Below are 16,854 nucleotides of genomic sequence, written 5' to 3'. Positions count from 1 at the left end.
CGTAACCATGGAAGAAGACAGCTATTTTCAGGTTTTAAGAGTGACCAGCAACTGGTGGTCACTAAATATCTTGGTTGATGAGGCAGCCTCAAGAGTGGTTAGATTTCTCAGATTTTCTTTTTTGCCTACCCTATAGCAGCCCCAGGGATCTATATTAGCCTGGTACGTTTTGGTGCGACAATGGAATACATCCTATGAACTATGCTGTTTTTGCCATTAAACTTGATTTTTGTGTGCGAGATGGATGGGCACATATGATCTGGGGTGGTTTGGCTTAGCAGTGTAGGCTCGCCAAGCAGACCTGCAGTTGTTTGGGGTGGACACAAAAAGGGGAATAGTGTGTGACCTGCGCAGTCAAACCTCGGTTGTCGAACTTAATCCTTTCCCGAAGCCCATTTGGCTTCTGAAATGTTCAACAACTGAAGCACGGCTTCCGACTGGCTGCAGGAGCTTCCTGCACTCACGTGGAAGCCGCATTGGACGTTCGGCTTCTGAAAAACGTTCGAAAACAGGAAGACTTCTGGGTTTTCAGCGTGTGGGAGCCGAAACGTAGGATAACGGAGGCATTCAGGAGCCAAGGTTTGACTGTATCAGCCTCTCTAATATCTTCCTCTTAGTTCAGGCAGGCCAGCACTTATATGCAGCCTGTGTGATTATTATGCCCCTGCACTTTTTTTATCTTTGCTACTCAGTAGCAGGACAGGCAATGGAGGTTGTTGTGTAGTGGACAAGGGCCTCAAAACCAGCAGAAGGTCCATCCCACTAACATTCCCATTTCACACAGAATATCCTAGAGGATTAGAAGCAGCCTAAGAGTATACAAGGGACACGGGTGGCGCTGTGGGTTAAACCACAGAACCTAGGACTTGCTCATCAGAAGGTCGGCGGTTCGAATCCCCGTGACGGGGTGAACTCCCGTTGCTCGGTCCCTGCTCCTGCCAACCTAGCAGTTCAAAAGCACGCTGAAGTGCAAGTAGATAAATAGGTACCGCTCCGGCAGGAAGGTAAACGGCGTTTCCGTGCGCTGCTCTGGTTCGCCAGAAGCGGCTTAGTCATGCTAGCCACATGACCCGGAAGCTGTACGCCAGCTCCCTCAGCCAATAAAGCGAGATGAGCGCCGCAAGCCCAGAGTCGGCCACGACTGGACCTAATGGTCAGGGTCCCTTTACCCTTTACCTTTAAGAGTATACATGGCCTACCTCTTCCTGATTTTTTTTTTTTTTTTTTTTTGGAGGGCGGGTGGCAAGATCCTGGAGGCAACACTGCTCAGTACTATATTACTGAAGCTGCTAAGATGTTCAAGATCAATCCATTCCAATAAGTATGAGTGCTGTCCTGCTCCGGTTGTGCCTATTAGCTGATAGTATATAAACTACTGAATATATCAGTTTAAACTTCAAGCCTCACCAAATAACTACACTGGGAAATGACTGGCGAGATCCAGAACAGACAGTTGGATAATTGTCATGTGTTTGTCTGGAAGGAACAACACAGGAATGGGTGAAGGAAAGCAGACACTTGATGTTGACACGGAACACGATGCGAGTGCAATTCATCAATCCCGAACAGATGGAGCCCTAGGGAGCCAGAGGCAACAACCTGGGCCAAATACAGCAATTGACCTTTATCCCAAAGGCAAGAATGACGAGGGTTTCATGTCGCAAACTTCATTAGGACAGAGAGATCCAGGGAACCCCGACCCCCCCAGCAGCAATAGCTTTCAAAATGTGATTAGTACGTTTCCCCCCTCTTAATTGTTTTTTATTGAGTTTTGGTACAGAAAACACCCAAATAGCACACAATAAGCATGGCAACCATTCAATTACAACACTTGCAAATGTAAAAAGTCCATAAACCGTGTCTCTCTGATCAGGCCATTTGTCTTCTGCTATCTTCCGACAACAGTGCCGCTGGTATAACTGATGCATGTTTATGAGAGACTGAAAGGAGGGGGTGTCTACACAAACAAGGGGAAAGGAGAACCAAAAAGAGCAGGAGAGGGAACTCTAGTGACTAAGTAGGTCAGGGATAGGGGACCTATATGTTGGAACAGTGCATCCAAAATACTATGCAAAGGGTTAATGCTGTAGTATAGAATTTTGTGATCACACATGCACACACAGGCATTTTTTTCAGTTCAGTTATCAGCTGTCTGAGTTTTAACTGAGTTTTAACTGTGAGAGCAGCGTTTTGTGCTCTGCTGCTGCCTGCCTCAGAGCCAATCCGTAAATATCAGTCCATCCCAGATACAAATTCTTGTAAATATGTTTCAGTAAGGTACGGATCACCTGCCTCTCTTCTACATTCAACCTGACGAGAGCAAGTACAGCAAGCAAAAGTCATATGTTCCTTTTAAACTTTGAAAGCAAGTATTGAATGGTTGGTTTTTTCTGGGAGAAAAGAAAACTATAACTATTAAAAAGAGTCAAACGACATGGGGCAACTTCCACACAACTCTGTAAAGTCTAATTACAACATAATAATAAATAATAAGAACAATAAGAACAACACAACAACAACAACAACAACAACAACAACAACAACAACAACAAAATAATTTATTTATACCCCGCCCATCTGGCTGGGTTTCCCCAGCCATTCTGGGCGGCTTCCAACAAAACACTAAAATACAATAACCTATTAAACATTAAAAGGTTCTCTAAACAGGGCTGTAGCAGCCAACAGATGAGAGCTGGCGGGGGGGGGGGTCCACCATTAAGAGCTACCTTTGAGAGAGGACTCTGCACTTTCTCTGTTCTTGTTTTTGTTTAGATAGTTTTTTATCTTGCTGTATTATGAAAAAGCTTTAATAAAATATTTATTATTATTATTGATTTATTATTGACCACAGCCTGTGATTAACACAGGAGTAAAAAAAGACCAGGGAGGATAAAAGTGGCTGTTGGCATCGCTCGGGGAGACTGCACATTCATGTAGGTCCCTGTATGCCAGGGGTGGAAAACCTTTCTTTCAGCCCATGGGCCACATTCTCTTCTGGGCAACTTCCCAGGTGCTGGGTGGCAGGAGTGCCAGCCTGGCCCCGTGACCATGGGTACCATGCAGCGTGCATGGCCCTGGCAACAAAATTTGTGGGTGCCCGTCCCCTTTATGGTAAGGTTACCAGACGTCCCTGTTTACCGGGGTTAGTCCCCGGATTTACAAATCAGTCCCCTGACAAAATCCATCTATTTAGTAGGAAGTTGAAAAGTGTCCCCAGATTCATTGAAAAAAATCTGGTAACCTTACTTTATGGGGAATTCCGTGGGATCAGGGAGTTGGCACCTATGGCTGGGTGGGTCAGAGGGGAAAATAGGCAGAGGAATGAATCAATTTTGTATTGTTGTTATTATGTAAATTTTCACACCGCCCTTCGTCCGAGGATCATGGGGCAGTTTATAATATAAAACCAGAAAAATGAACATATCTTTTATGCTAGGCTAGTTTCTACACACACTCCCACACTTACATATCTGTCCTCCATTAAGACCAGCAAGAGGCATTGCAAGGGTCCAAGGACAGATTCCAGCCAGGCAAAAACAAGGGTGCAAAGCAGAGCTAGTGAGGAGTGTGGCCTGGGGAAATGGGTGTGGCCTAAGGGCCAAGTAGGGAGGCTTGGAGGGCTGCATTTAGCCCTGGGCCTGAGGCTACCCAACCCTGCAGTATGCCATAGTTTGGCTTATTTTGATGTGCAAACCAAAGAACCCCCTGAAAAGAGAGTAGCAAGGGCTTTGAAGTTGCCCATCAACAGCTGACTCACAGGTCACCTGGTTCCAGTTTTCTATTTAAATTATAGTAGCTATTTCCAAATCATGTAGCTTATGCACATTTTTTGTGTGTATGTGTGTAAATCCATTTTGTTTTGATGATACATTTGCACTTTTTTTGGTGAGGCATAAGAAATTGAAATAAAAGAACAAAAGTTGCTACTGATACATATTGGAAATGCTGGGCCTTCTCGTGTGCTTTTCAAGTCTTTAAAATTTGACTAGCACTAAATTACTGATTGAGCACCATCACTATACAGTGGTGCGTCGCAAGACGAAAAGAATCTGTTCTGTGATTCTCTTCGTCTAGCGGTTTTTTCGTCTTGCAAAGCAAGCCCATTGACGGATTAGCGGATTAGCGCTATTAGCGGCTTTTAGCGGCTTATCGGATTAGCTGGTAAGCGGCTTAGCGGCTTAGAAAAAGGGGGGGAGGGAAAAAAACCCGCAGGAACTCGCAAGACATTGTTGTCTTGCGAAGCAAGCCCATAGGAAACTCGTTTTGCGAAGCACCTCCAAAACGGAAAACTCTTTCATCTAGCGAGTTTTCCGTCTTGCGAGGCATTCGTCTTGCGGGGCACCACTGTATATGTGGAATCCTTGGTTGAAGGCCCTGTCAACAAAACAACTGCAAGCCTGCTTCCTTCTTTTTAGAAGCTTAAGATAGTGGTGTCTGAAAGCTTTGGAAATCTCAGTTTTTGAAAATAGCTGCTGGTTTTCCAAAACCCTTTCACTTATGCTGTTTTTTCCATTTATTTCATTCTCTGCACTTCAGGAGTTTTTCTCCATTCATGCTGGCTCTTTAACAGCTGTGGACTTCACATCCCAAGTGTGGGGGCCTGCCTAGCCTGGTCTATATTTTACCTTCACCTACTTTTCTGGAAGCAGTAATTCTTTTTTTGTTTTTCTTCTCTTTTTCTATGTTTCCTGAAAACGGACATTAGAATTTAATTTATTTTCAGACCACTGTATCACATCAGTCTGAGCATGAACTGGCAGTAAACATTTCCAGTTGTAACAGGGGACTCATCCCCTTCCTTTGTTCCTCCTTTGCTTCCACTTTAGGCAGGCAGGCAAGCTGGCTGACTATAGAATAAATTAAGAGGAACAGCATACTAAAAGATTTATTAATAAAAGTGATTTGGGATCCAGTCTGTGGTGGCTTGGCTTTTTCTAGTGGGCCAATTGCAGAAAATAAACGTATGTGTTTGTAAAACTGTATGCTTCACTTTTTATTAAATTTGTTATACAAATGTGTGTGTGTTCTTTTGACGGTACCAGCAATGAGGACTATTTTTTAAAAGGCCAGTAGGAGACATATCAGCTTTAGGTAAGGGGTAATGGTTTTCTGGGCATAAGTGTCCAGCTGTGTCAGGGGTGGTAATCTTTCGTGATACAGCACCAGGCCAAAATTTGGCACCACCAAATGGATCTTCTCAATTATGGATCTTCTCAGTCTTGCTTCCCCATGGCTTGGTGCCTTGTGCAGGGAAACCACCCAGAGCGCCCTAAATTCAGTGTTAGCTTTGTATGGTAAACTGGAAAGGGTTTAAACTGTTACATACCCTTCAACATGCTTACCTTTAGATCTGGGACATGGCCCCTCTCCCATGTGATATCATGGAGCCTCAAAACATGTGTTTTGGGGCTCCGTGATATCACACAAGGTCACACAATATCACACATTTTTTGGCTCTGTGATTGTGCGTTTTGGGGCTCCATGCTGAGAGCATGGTGCCTGAAACTGAGGTGCCCCAGTTTTATTGGAGCAGTTGACAGGTATGCTATCACAACCGATGGCAGCCATTTTAAATTCTTTGTCATAGGCCCCTACAACTGCTTTACAGTAGAGATTCTATGCCTTAATTATTTCAATAAGAGTGACAAAGATTAGCCCTTTTTATGAAGTTGTGTGTTGATGCAGACCTGCCTTTTTGTCTACAATATGTAGAATGGCTTTTCATATTAAGCAACAATGACAGTAGGAGTTTGACGGTTAGCCTTTTGGTATGTAGACATTAGAGACATACCGTATTTTTTGCACCATAACACTCACTTTTTTCCTCCTAGAAAGTAAGGGGAAATGTCTGTGCGTGTTATGGAGGAAATGCCTACGGGTGGCATGCCTACGGATTTTCCTCCTCTAAAAACTACGTGCGTGTTATGGTCGGGTGCGTGTTATAGAGCGAAAAATACGGTACTTTTTTTCCTAGTACTGTATTTACTTAGTCGCGTGAACTGTTAAGCCTGGGTTGTTGTTTTTTAGATAAAAGCTTTTCATATTTCCCCCTAGTGGGGCAGTGGGACTTGCAGGCCTGCCTTAAAAAAAAGCGAGTGTTTCTTAAAGCATTGATTTTGCAGCTAGAGTATGTGTTTTCTCATATTTTGCTTAAATGTGATTTCTCAAGCCATTTTGATGCATTTGTTTTCTAGAAGGAGTGCAATGTGCCATGTATGCAGTTTGGGTTTGGAGGTGTTGGGGCAGGAAATCACTTGGGAGTGTGGAATGTTAAAAGCAAGCGGAAAATGAAGACTGCAAGGAATGAAAGCTGGACGGGTTGGCTGGTGGTTCACAGTTGGGAGGTGGTAGAGCGAGCTTTTGAATTATGGTGCTGGAGGAGACTCTTGAGAGTCCCATGGACTGCAAGAAGATCAAACCTATCCATTCTTAAGGAAATCAGCCCTGAGTTTGCACGTATGGAAATCAGCCCAATACTTTGGCCACCTCATGAGAAGAGAAGACTCCCTGGAAAAGACCCTGATGTTGGGAAAGATGGAGGGCACAAGGAGAAGGGGACAACAGAGGACAAGATGGCTGGACAGTGTTCTCGAAGCTACCAGCATGAGTTTGACCAAACTGCGGGAGGCAGTGGAAGACAGGAGTGCCTGGCGTGCTCTTGTCCATGGGGTCACGAAGAGTCGGACACGACTAAACAACAACAACAAAGAGCGTGGAAAGGGATTAGCTGTCTGGGAGTGGTTTTTGGAGTCGACTAATTCTAAGTGCTTTGATCTTTCAGCTTACCTCAAATTAGTTTTCGCATGCCTCAGATACCTCCAGTTAACCACGACGTATCTCTCGGCAAAATTCTCACGGTGCTTGAAGCTGCACTAACTACAACAACATCTTCACCCAGAGTCTTATTATACGCTCAGTAAGGCTATGTGGTTGGCACTGTGGGTTAAACCACAGAGCCTAGAGCTTGCCGATCGGAAGGTTGGCAGTTCGAATCCCCGCGACGAGGTGAGCTCCTGTTGCTCAGTCCCTGCTCCTGCCAACCTAGCAGTTTGAAAGCACGTCAAAGTGCAAGTAGATAAATAGGTACTGCTCCGGTGGGAAGGTAAACAGTGTTTCCGTGTGCTGCTCTGGTCCGCCAGAAGCGGCTTAGTAATGCTGGCCACAGGACCCGGAAGCTGTACGCCGGCTTCCTCGGTCTGTAAAGCAAAATGAGCGCCGCAAGCCCAGAGTCGTCCGTGACTGGACCTATTGGTTAGGGGTCCCTTTACCTTTAAAGCTACATACACATGACCAGCTTCAAAGGCTGCTAGGCCAATCTTTTTCTCGATTTGAATCAAAGTTGATATTCAGGGGCATCTGAAATGCAGGAGTATTTCCTTTTTAAAAAATGGCAGGATAGATCCAGGATAAATATGGATTGTGGCTAACACTGTGTGAGAGTGTGTGTGTGTGTGTGTGTGTGTGTGTGTGTGTGTGTACACAACTTCCCAAACCAGCAATGGGAGCACACTAGATGGGAGATTAAGATTGTGACAGGGGCTGGACATAGCAAATGGAAGATTAAGATTGTGACTGGGGCTGGACAGTAGTTACAGGAGGCCTGTGTTTTCACTCCATTTTTTCATTTATTCCACTTTTAGAAAGCAGCTTTCTCGCAGCTTTGCTCCCAAAGCAGACTGTCAGCATTGGTGTCGTTTGACTGCTTAGAGGGATGAAAACTTAACAGGGATGTTGAAAGACTTTAGGGAGGAGCACGCGCATCATATAGTCCATAATACACTACACCGAGCCTTGTGGCATTTGAAGAGGAATGTTGAAAGATGGAATATGTCACAACCTGAGATAAGTCTTTTAACTCTGCAACAAACACCTTTTCCACACCTTCATTTTTAGAGTTAGAGCAAGTTGAAAGGGAGTTGGCAGCTGCTTTTCATTCAGATATGGAGAGAAGAATTACACAAATTGCCTCAAAGGCAACAAATGGCTTACAAATCAGGATTTTATTCTAACACTGTCCACTGTCTCCTCACCAAACCCTGCCTCTCTGTGTCTTGTCTTTTTAGTATGTAAGTCTGAGGACAGGGCCTTTCTTTTCTTTTTTCTTTTTAATTGACGTGAGCAGCTTTTAGAAGACAAGATTTGTCTGGATAGCAAGATAAAGGTTTAATCAAATAGTCTGTCCTGTCGCAGTCTCTATGGTGGCCGCTCATGGGCAGCCCTTTTAAATGTACTCTCTGTGCATAGACCACTGATAAACAGATCCACTAGTGCAGGCATGCAAATGGCTCTCCTGGCTATTTTGCCAACGAAGAGGCAAACAAAAGGTCACAATTATCACAGTATTGGCAATTGTGATTTTGTGGTTGCACTGCTCAAAGTTGTGAGCGTGCGCCCCCCACCCCTTCAGTCCCTACCCAAGTAGTTTCGGAAATTCATCACTTACCCAACAGGCATTTAGGTCATAGGAAAATATGGCAGGGCATGCTGCCAGGCTGCTCAGGAAGCAGTTTGCTTGCTAAATTAGGGATTATTATTGGCTTGAGGGTGTGTTTGATCTCACTTGTCAGATACAGGTGATGTGACAGTCAATGTATTGCTTCTCACCTCACCTCACCTCATAACACACACACAATTTCACACACTTTCACTTATATGTATTATGCAGCTACGCAATGCATTCTCTCTCCTGTCCGCCTTCATGCATAAGTCTGCTTGAAGCAAGGAGAAGCAGTCCTGAGACAATCAGTTTCAGGAAGGGAACACTATGTACATGACTCAAATAACCACTTATCTGAATGGGCATGTTTGTGATTTTGCAGCCTTGATTAAGGTGCAAAAAACAGTCCTGATTTTAAGTGAAGAAGAACTTAGGGCGTATCCACACTGAACTTTCCTCCGTGCTTTCCAAGCGTAGTCTAAAAGCTCTGTGTCCAAACACTTTCCTTTTCCTTTTCACCTCCAGAGCTTTCCCCACAAAAACAGTTCAGCTCTTTAAAGCTGAATTGGAGCAAACAGCAACCCTGTGGAAAACTCAAATTTCCGTTTGTTGTGCTTCAACTCAAAAGAGCAGGTTTTTGCGAGGAAAGCTCTGGAGTCCCCCACCACCACCACCACCACCCCAAAAGAGTCCTCGGACACAGAGCTTTAAAGAGTGGGTCAAAAAAAGTTAGGCATGCAAGTATTCCAGACAGCTGGGTATCTCATTTTAAAGTTGGGCTCTCAGCCACTATACATAAAATGTTAGCACACTGGAGTGGTGTCCACTACAGATCTCTGAAGTACTAAAGCTGCACCTGCAGGCAAGGAGAGAGCAAGATATTGGATCTGCAAAAGACCGTCACTGGCTTTGTGTTATAATTATCATAGTCAACAACTTTGCTGCTATGGAGCTATGGAATATAGGAGTTGTGTTAAGAGAATGAGGATACGTACACAAAAAACAGCAATGAGTCAAAAAATGACTAGGAAACAAAGGGACTGGATTGGGGACAATTTCTCAACCTACATAATTTCAGCAGATTTAAAGGAGAATTACTTTAGGAACTTTGGCCAATGGTATTGACAACTCGTAAATTTAACCTCATATATGGACTGGAGTCAGGCAAATGTTGGAGATAGGGATTAAGTAAAGCAGACTATATACACATCTTCTGGAACTGCCTTCAAATATAAACATTTTGGAACTTGGTATAGACCAACATCTCAGATAGGTTAGGATACCCCATACATCCCCTACTCAGTTCTAACCGCGGTTATTTGAAGGATGCGATCTCGGAAAGCGATCAAGAAATACTAGTCAACCTTTATAACAGCAGCAAAGCTTATGGCAGCTAAAAATCTAAATAAAGAATATACCACATGATTGGAGGGTAGAAACCTGGTTCACATGGTGTAATTTGGCATAGGCAATACCACCCCCTGAGCAACATGCTGGGAAGTTTGGTCTAGTCTAGTGCAAACCCCTGGGCTAGGGTCAGTGAAAAAGTGATGCACAGAATCTCATAGCCTGTTTGTGGTAGAGATTCTGACGAAACATCGAGGGAAAACCCTCTGATGGCAAGAGCTGCCTGGCAGTGGAACAAACAAGCTCAGAAGGTGGTTGACTGTCCCTCACTGGACATCCCCAATCAGTAGTTTGATGACCATCTGCCAGGGACTTCCCAGCTGCAACTCCCAACTTGTATTTCTGTCCCTAAGGTCCCCCACTGCAATGTGGGGGAACAGCTCTTGAAAGTGCACCGACAATGAGCAAAATGTTTCCTGCTCTCTATGTCGCCTCCAAATGCTACTTCTGCCATTTGAGCATTGTTTGTTGCTTCTGTAAAGCACTGTCATTCAAAGGATTGCAGAATAAAGCTATGAGAGGCTCAGGATCTGTTTCCACAGGCACTGTTTGTCCATAAATACATTGAGTAAATCTTTCACAAGAAAATAATATAGCAATTAGCTCTTTCTCAATCTGTGCATATATAGATTCAGCATCAGTGAGCCGCTGGCACCCAGACATCAATATTTTTGAAAGAGCACAACACCCAAACCACACTATAAAGCACCTGCTGAAATCCTGACACATCTAGTTGGGTAATAGAACTTTAACGCTGACTGACTTACAAGGTGCTGCTTCAAAGCATTCTGGGAAACAACCTGTTTCCGATTCCTGTACCATTCATTTTTCTGTTCCAGAAGCTGCTGAAGACAAATTGCTGCTGTGGACAAATTAGGGATAAATTTTCCAAGATAATTCAACCCCCCCCCCCAAAAAAAAATATATATCCAAACACCCTTCTTTGACTGTGGACGTGGCATCATGTTTGCAGACATTTTTTTCCTGTTCTGTCTGGTTTTACACCTTTAGCAGAAAGAATGTCTCCTATAAATGTCAATTCTGTATAACACCCAAAATTCCTTTTCAGCACTTTCAATGTGGCCTTTTATGCTAAACCTCCTTGGCTGACATCAGTCTGCTAAATTCCCCTGAGAAACAACGGATGGGTGAAACAGCGTTTCATCTGGAATAGCAATCCACAAGCTTCCTGCAGTTCAGGGAACAGGCTTGTCGGTGTTCGCCAGAAAGTTGTATTTTATGGGAGATTTATCACATTCGTTCTGCTAGGCCATTTGCTTCGTTTTTATTCCAGCTGCAATTTCTGCAGCGAGGCTGGTTGCTGAGGTAAAGTCATACTCAATTCATTATGAGAGAGTTTGGTGTCTCTTTAGTGAGTCTGTGGCAGCCATTTTTAAGATGCCACATGCACTGGCGGAGGAAGAGGAGTGTGAGGGGAGTGCACCGCCCCTGGCAGCGCGATCCCGGCAGGGTGCCATCGCGGCTGCCACCCTGCCCCCGCCTGCTCTCCGCCCCCCGCCCCCCGGTGCTGGGGCATGAAGCTCCGCCACTGGCCACATGACTCCTTGGTTGCTCTTTGTAAGCCTGGTCATCCTGAACTGAAACTAGACAAGGTATCCACTAGTATTTATTGTTCTTTGTGGGGAGGCTTAGCTGTGGGATTTCTGCAGCCACTCCATACACTGTAAGGAGAGACACTGTGCTTGCTGAAGTTCTGTAGCTGTTAAAGTCACAGGAACCTTCTTTGGATTCATTAATGAATCCAATGGTGTCTGCAATGTCTCTCTCTGTCTGTCTCTCTCTGTCTCTCTGTCTGTCTCTCTCTCTCTCTCTCTCTGCCTACATTTCGTGCAGAATTCCTCATGTTTCAACGTATGACAGCACTTCCCTTATCACATGGCAGGGGAAATATTTGTAGCCTGCACACAAGGTAAAAAAGGGGGGTAAAGGACCCCTGGATGGTTAAGTCCAGTCAAAGGTGAATATGGAATGCGGCGGTCATATTGCTTTCAGACCGAGGGAGCTGGCTTTTGTCCACAGACAGCTTTCCGGGTCAATGTGGCCAGCATGACTAAACCACTTCTGGCTCAACGGAACACCATGATGGAAACCAGAGCGCACAGAAATGGTGTTTAATTTCCCGCTACAGTGGTACCTATTTATCTTCTTGCACTGCTGTGCTTTTGAACTGCCGGGTGGGCAGGAGCTGGGATTTGAAACGGCAACCTTCCAATCGGCAAGCAGCAGCAGTAGCAGATGTTAGAACTGTAGTGAGCAGGAGCAAAGCTAGAGCCACTTGTTGCCAGGGACTGGCCTGATGAGCAGGAGGACAGGTGGAGACCTCCATCTCAAGAGGCTTCTGGGCAGGTGGAAGATGACGATATTATGGTGGTGGTGGTGAAGAGGACACTCCTCAAAAGAAGCGGCAGCAAAGAGTTGGGAACAGGAGCAAGCTAGCAAAGGCTCTGGTCCTGAACAGAGACAGGACTCTGAAGTGGCAGAAAAAGTACAGCAGACAGTGGATACTACGTCACTTGAAAGCCTGATGGAACCTCCTTTCTCTGAGGACCAGGCAATTCCTTCCTATCTTAGAGCAGAGAGCCAAACAGAAACAGAAAGATTCCATTGCCGGCCACCATAGGTAGTAAGAAGGGGTTGGGAAGCTAGGACGTAACGCAAGCAGGGAGTGTGGAGCAGGCACTCTGAGCAGTGTCTCAAAATTGAGAGAGCACAATTCTCTCTGTTTGTATTCTGTTGATTTAAATAAAAGAACTGGAATAAGCTCTTTGCATCTCTGATTTCACTAGGCAGCTAGCCTGTGGGTCATGGCACTTGTGTTTGGTTGCTTCGACATAATGGAGGTGTGGGTTGTTGTTGTTGCACATCACATACTTGTGTTGGTGCCAGAAAACCACACAGAGCTTTTTGTTGCCATCCGTAAGTACTTGTTGCTCAGTTATCAAGCAAATATTCGCCCACACCCATAGGCGCCGACTCCATGGGGCCTGAGGGGGCCCGAGCCCCCTCAAAAATTCGTTTGGGGGGGCTCCGCCCCCCAATAATCTCGGGCGCCCCTCCAGCAGAGCGCCACCGCCGCCCCTCCCCCAGCCCAAAATGCACAGGGTCGGGCTGCATGCCTCCTGCCCTCCCTCCCAAGCAAAAGCTCCACCCAATTTCCTTCGGAGCTGATTAATAGGCGCAGCACGCTCTCCCCTATTCGCTCACGAGGAGGCGGCGCCACTTTATCTGCATATTCATGAGCTTATTTATTATTCATGAGCTTTCGCGGGCTGCCCCAATATTTTTTATAAGTCGGCGCCCCTGCCCACACCAGGTAAGCAGGGCACAGCTGGGAGGCAGCAACAACCACTATCCCAGTATACTGTGCAAGGAGAAACTATTTACCCAAATGGAAACCCCCTAGGGCAAAATTAGGTGGTAGGGATGAGAAGAAAGTAGGTGCAGGCTCAAGTTGTTTCTCTTTTAACCATTTCTAGCTGTCCTTGAGGCACTGGGAAACATATTGCCTTGGAAGGTAAATTACTCATTCTCCCTCCTTTTCATAAACATCATTATTCCAAAGGGTCCCTCTTCCCCAGGAGCAGATGGGGGGACAAGTGGTTGTAGAGGGAAGGGAGAAATGGAAGAGTCTTCCATTTCCATGGAAGAGTCTTCCATTTCCATGGAAGAGTCTTCCATTTCCATGGAAGAGTCTTCCATTTCCATGGAAGAAATTCTGTCGAGTTGTTGAAAAGAAAGTTAGGAGCCAAGTGAATCTCTTCCTGCCTGCGCAGAGGAGTTGCCTGAGATAAAAAAAATAAGTAAAAGAAAATAAGCAGCAGGGAGATAGAGCTTGTTATTCTAAGCCAGGCCTGTCTTCTCTCACCTGTTTTCTCCCATTGTTTTTGCCTGCCCCTGAGGCAGTTCAACTGAGTTTACATAGCCTCATGCAGGCATCCAATGAATGATTTCTAACTAAAGTAGAAGGGTTGGGTGCCGCCTTCTCTGCATTGCACCTTTCTGACCTTTTAGAGCCTGAAAACCTTTTTTTTTCTGTGAATTTCACATGAGGATCGGTGGTTTGTGGTTTTCAGCTCCTTAATACAGTAAAGGGGTTTTGCTTTCCTTAAAAAAATTGGTTCATAAAGTTAGTGTTACGCCTTACCAAAAGAGAAAAGAAACAGACATGCCACCCGTGAAGTTGGTAAGACAGTGCTTAAGACAAGACAGGCCTGTTTCACTCATCTCGCCCCTTATATTTTCCCTTGTCAGTGTCACTGGGGAATTGGTGGCAGGGGTGATGATATGAGCAGAGAGGTGTGCAATGTTTAAGACGACACTAAAGTCGCCAACCACTCCGTCACACCAAGCAAGGCAATAGTTCCATGGCTATTTCACACAGGAAATTATGCAGCCCTTGCACTGCCGAAAGCTTCTTTTTCCTCAGAAAGCAGTAGCAGTGAGAAAGCACAAGAACGCAACAATTTGAGATAAAGTCATATGGATTCTCAAGGTTTAAAATAAGAGGATTTTGTCAATACTAGATGAATAAAGGTTTGGTGGGTGCACTTTGTGCCTCTTCTATGTGGTTCTGTGGGGCATGTCACATTCCTTTGTTTTGTCATGCCCAGATTTACTACCACAAATATACTTGACAAGGAACAACCATAGGCAATCTCTGTTGCTCATAGCATATTATGAGTTTGTCTTAGTCATGCCTTGTCTTTCTGTGCATGCTTAAAACAGCTTCTGAGAAACCCAGGTGCAGGTGGAGGAGAGAATGAGGTACTTGGATGAGAAAGAATATTCCGAATACCATTTGCCATCAACACCCAAAGCACTGTGATGAAGTATCTATTGGTGCCAGAGGGTGTTGCTTCCTCTACCTGACTGCCAGAGCTGTAGTTGGAACACTCTAAAAAATGAGACCAAAAAAAATAATCTGTGCTGAACACGATTCATACAAATTCTTAAAGAGGCAGGGAGAGAAGAAGGAAGAAAGAAAATAGAAAATAATAGTGGTCTTGAGTACGTCAATATTTTTGATAACTCCCCAGAGTTAGTGTAAGCCTTTCCTGACCCCAACTCCTCCTAGCCCACTCTGAGCCTCCTGTGGCTGCTTTTCATTTAAAAGGAAGTGTTATAAGAAAAACTGCTCCCTTTCCCTGATGGGGTATGGAGCCCGTATAGAGTCCTTAAGTGGTTTCCCTATTGGTAGTAGAAAACAGAGGCCAATCAGAGTATATTGAGAAGCAAAGCGGCTAGTAAGCCTGACCTTTATTCAAGGAACTGCTGCAACAGGGTCCCCACTCACCACACGCAGGAGGGAGGAGAGCCCTGAACAATGGTGCGCAAACCCTAATATAGACTTTTGAAATTGCCCACCCTGTAGCCCAAGACCCCCCCCCCAAAAAACCCCACCATACATACATCACAGAAGGAGGTGGTCTACAGCAGAAATCCTGTCTGCCAGGATACCTGTTAATGGTCACTGATTGCATTACCTGGGCAGTCTGGCCATTCTTTTGTGATGGTTAATACTTTAGTTCCTGAATCCAGGTCACAGGCTCACCCTACTAATACACAAATACGCCCTTAAGACAGGATTTGTAAGCGAAAAGACAATGGGAAGGTTTTCCCCATTTGCCTTCCCTTACTGCAGAGGAGTATTTGAGGTCATTGGGAAAGTCAAAATGGTTTAAGGATTGCTCTCCCATACTATTTCAGACATGTGGTTCATATATTTAGATATGTGTGCATTTATGAATATTTATTCTATATTTGAGACTTTAAAATTCTTATAACAGAAGAGAGGAATAAGAGGATACAACTGCATGTAACATCTAGTTTGGTCCTAAAGTTGCTTTTTTGGATCCCAGCTCACAGTGATAACTTTTTATCCCATGTTCCATTGAGGCCATATCTGTGATATATATTTCACACACACACACACACACGAACCACCCTTGCTGAATTAATTCAAATCACAATTAGGGTATTTCGTCTCTGGGGTGGCAGTGCAAAAGCTTCATGACAGATAGGCCTGCAACTTCTTTAAAAGGTTGCCTATGCAATGTTGGGACATAGTTAAGGTATCTTAACTATTAATTGATGTATAGTTCTTCTTTTAATTGATGTATATGCAGATGAAATTATTTCCCAGAAGGATTAAGCTTTGGCAAACAAACAGGTTGCTTAACCCAAGCCTCAAAGCTAGGTCATATGTTAAAATGGTAATAAGATGGCATGCTCCATCAAAGCCCAGGATGTCCCAAGCAGCTTCACTGAAAAATGCAGGAGGTGTGCCTCAAAATACCTTGAAAAGTTGCCTATGACACTGTAATGCAAGTCTCAAATTGTGCTGAAGTGGCAAAGGACTCAACCATCACACCTCTTCTGCCCCATTTGCAGCAGTTCCCCACGAGGCAAGAGAGCGTGTTGACCTTTTCAGCTTTCAAATTCCCCAAATGAGGGTTGTTAAAAAGTCGGAATATGACTCAGGCATTCAAAAAACATTTGGGTTAAACTAATATAATTAGCTTTTGCTTGGTAAGTAACTACATAAAAAATATTGACTTGTTTACACCTTTGTGGAAATTCCAATAATTTTAAACTTGTCTTATTATTATGTTTTTGTGAATGTTTTGTGGATATTTGTAAAGTTGCATAAAAATCATGAAAAATGATTGCCATGTATCTGCAGTACATTAATATTATTTTTTATTTATATATCATACATATTTCATATTAAATTGTATATTACAATTGCGCACACACTCACAGAGTTCACTAATGTTGTGCTGTAGCTGCATATGCTTCTTTCACAGGTTGAAGAATCTTCATCCGTGTGTTAAAAATTACTACTGCTACTACCACCCTGACCAGTGGGAATTCACTTACAGTGGCTTCTAAACAGACGACAAGACTGGAGACATTCACGCATATGAGCAACCTAATTGGAACTGGCAGAGAGTTGTTGCCTTCTGAATTCCCGGCTCTGTGAGACATTA

The sequence above is a fragment of the Podarcis liolepis genome (assembly GCF_965112155.1).
Source record: "Podarcis liolepis genome assembly, chromosome: 1".
Lineage (NCBI taxonomy): Eukaryota > Metazoa > Chordata > Lepidosauria > Squamata > Lacertidae > Podarcis > Podarcis liolepis.
This window is presented reverse-complemented; position numbering follows the sequence as displayed.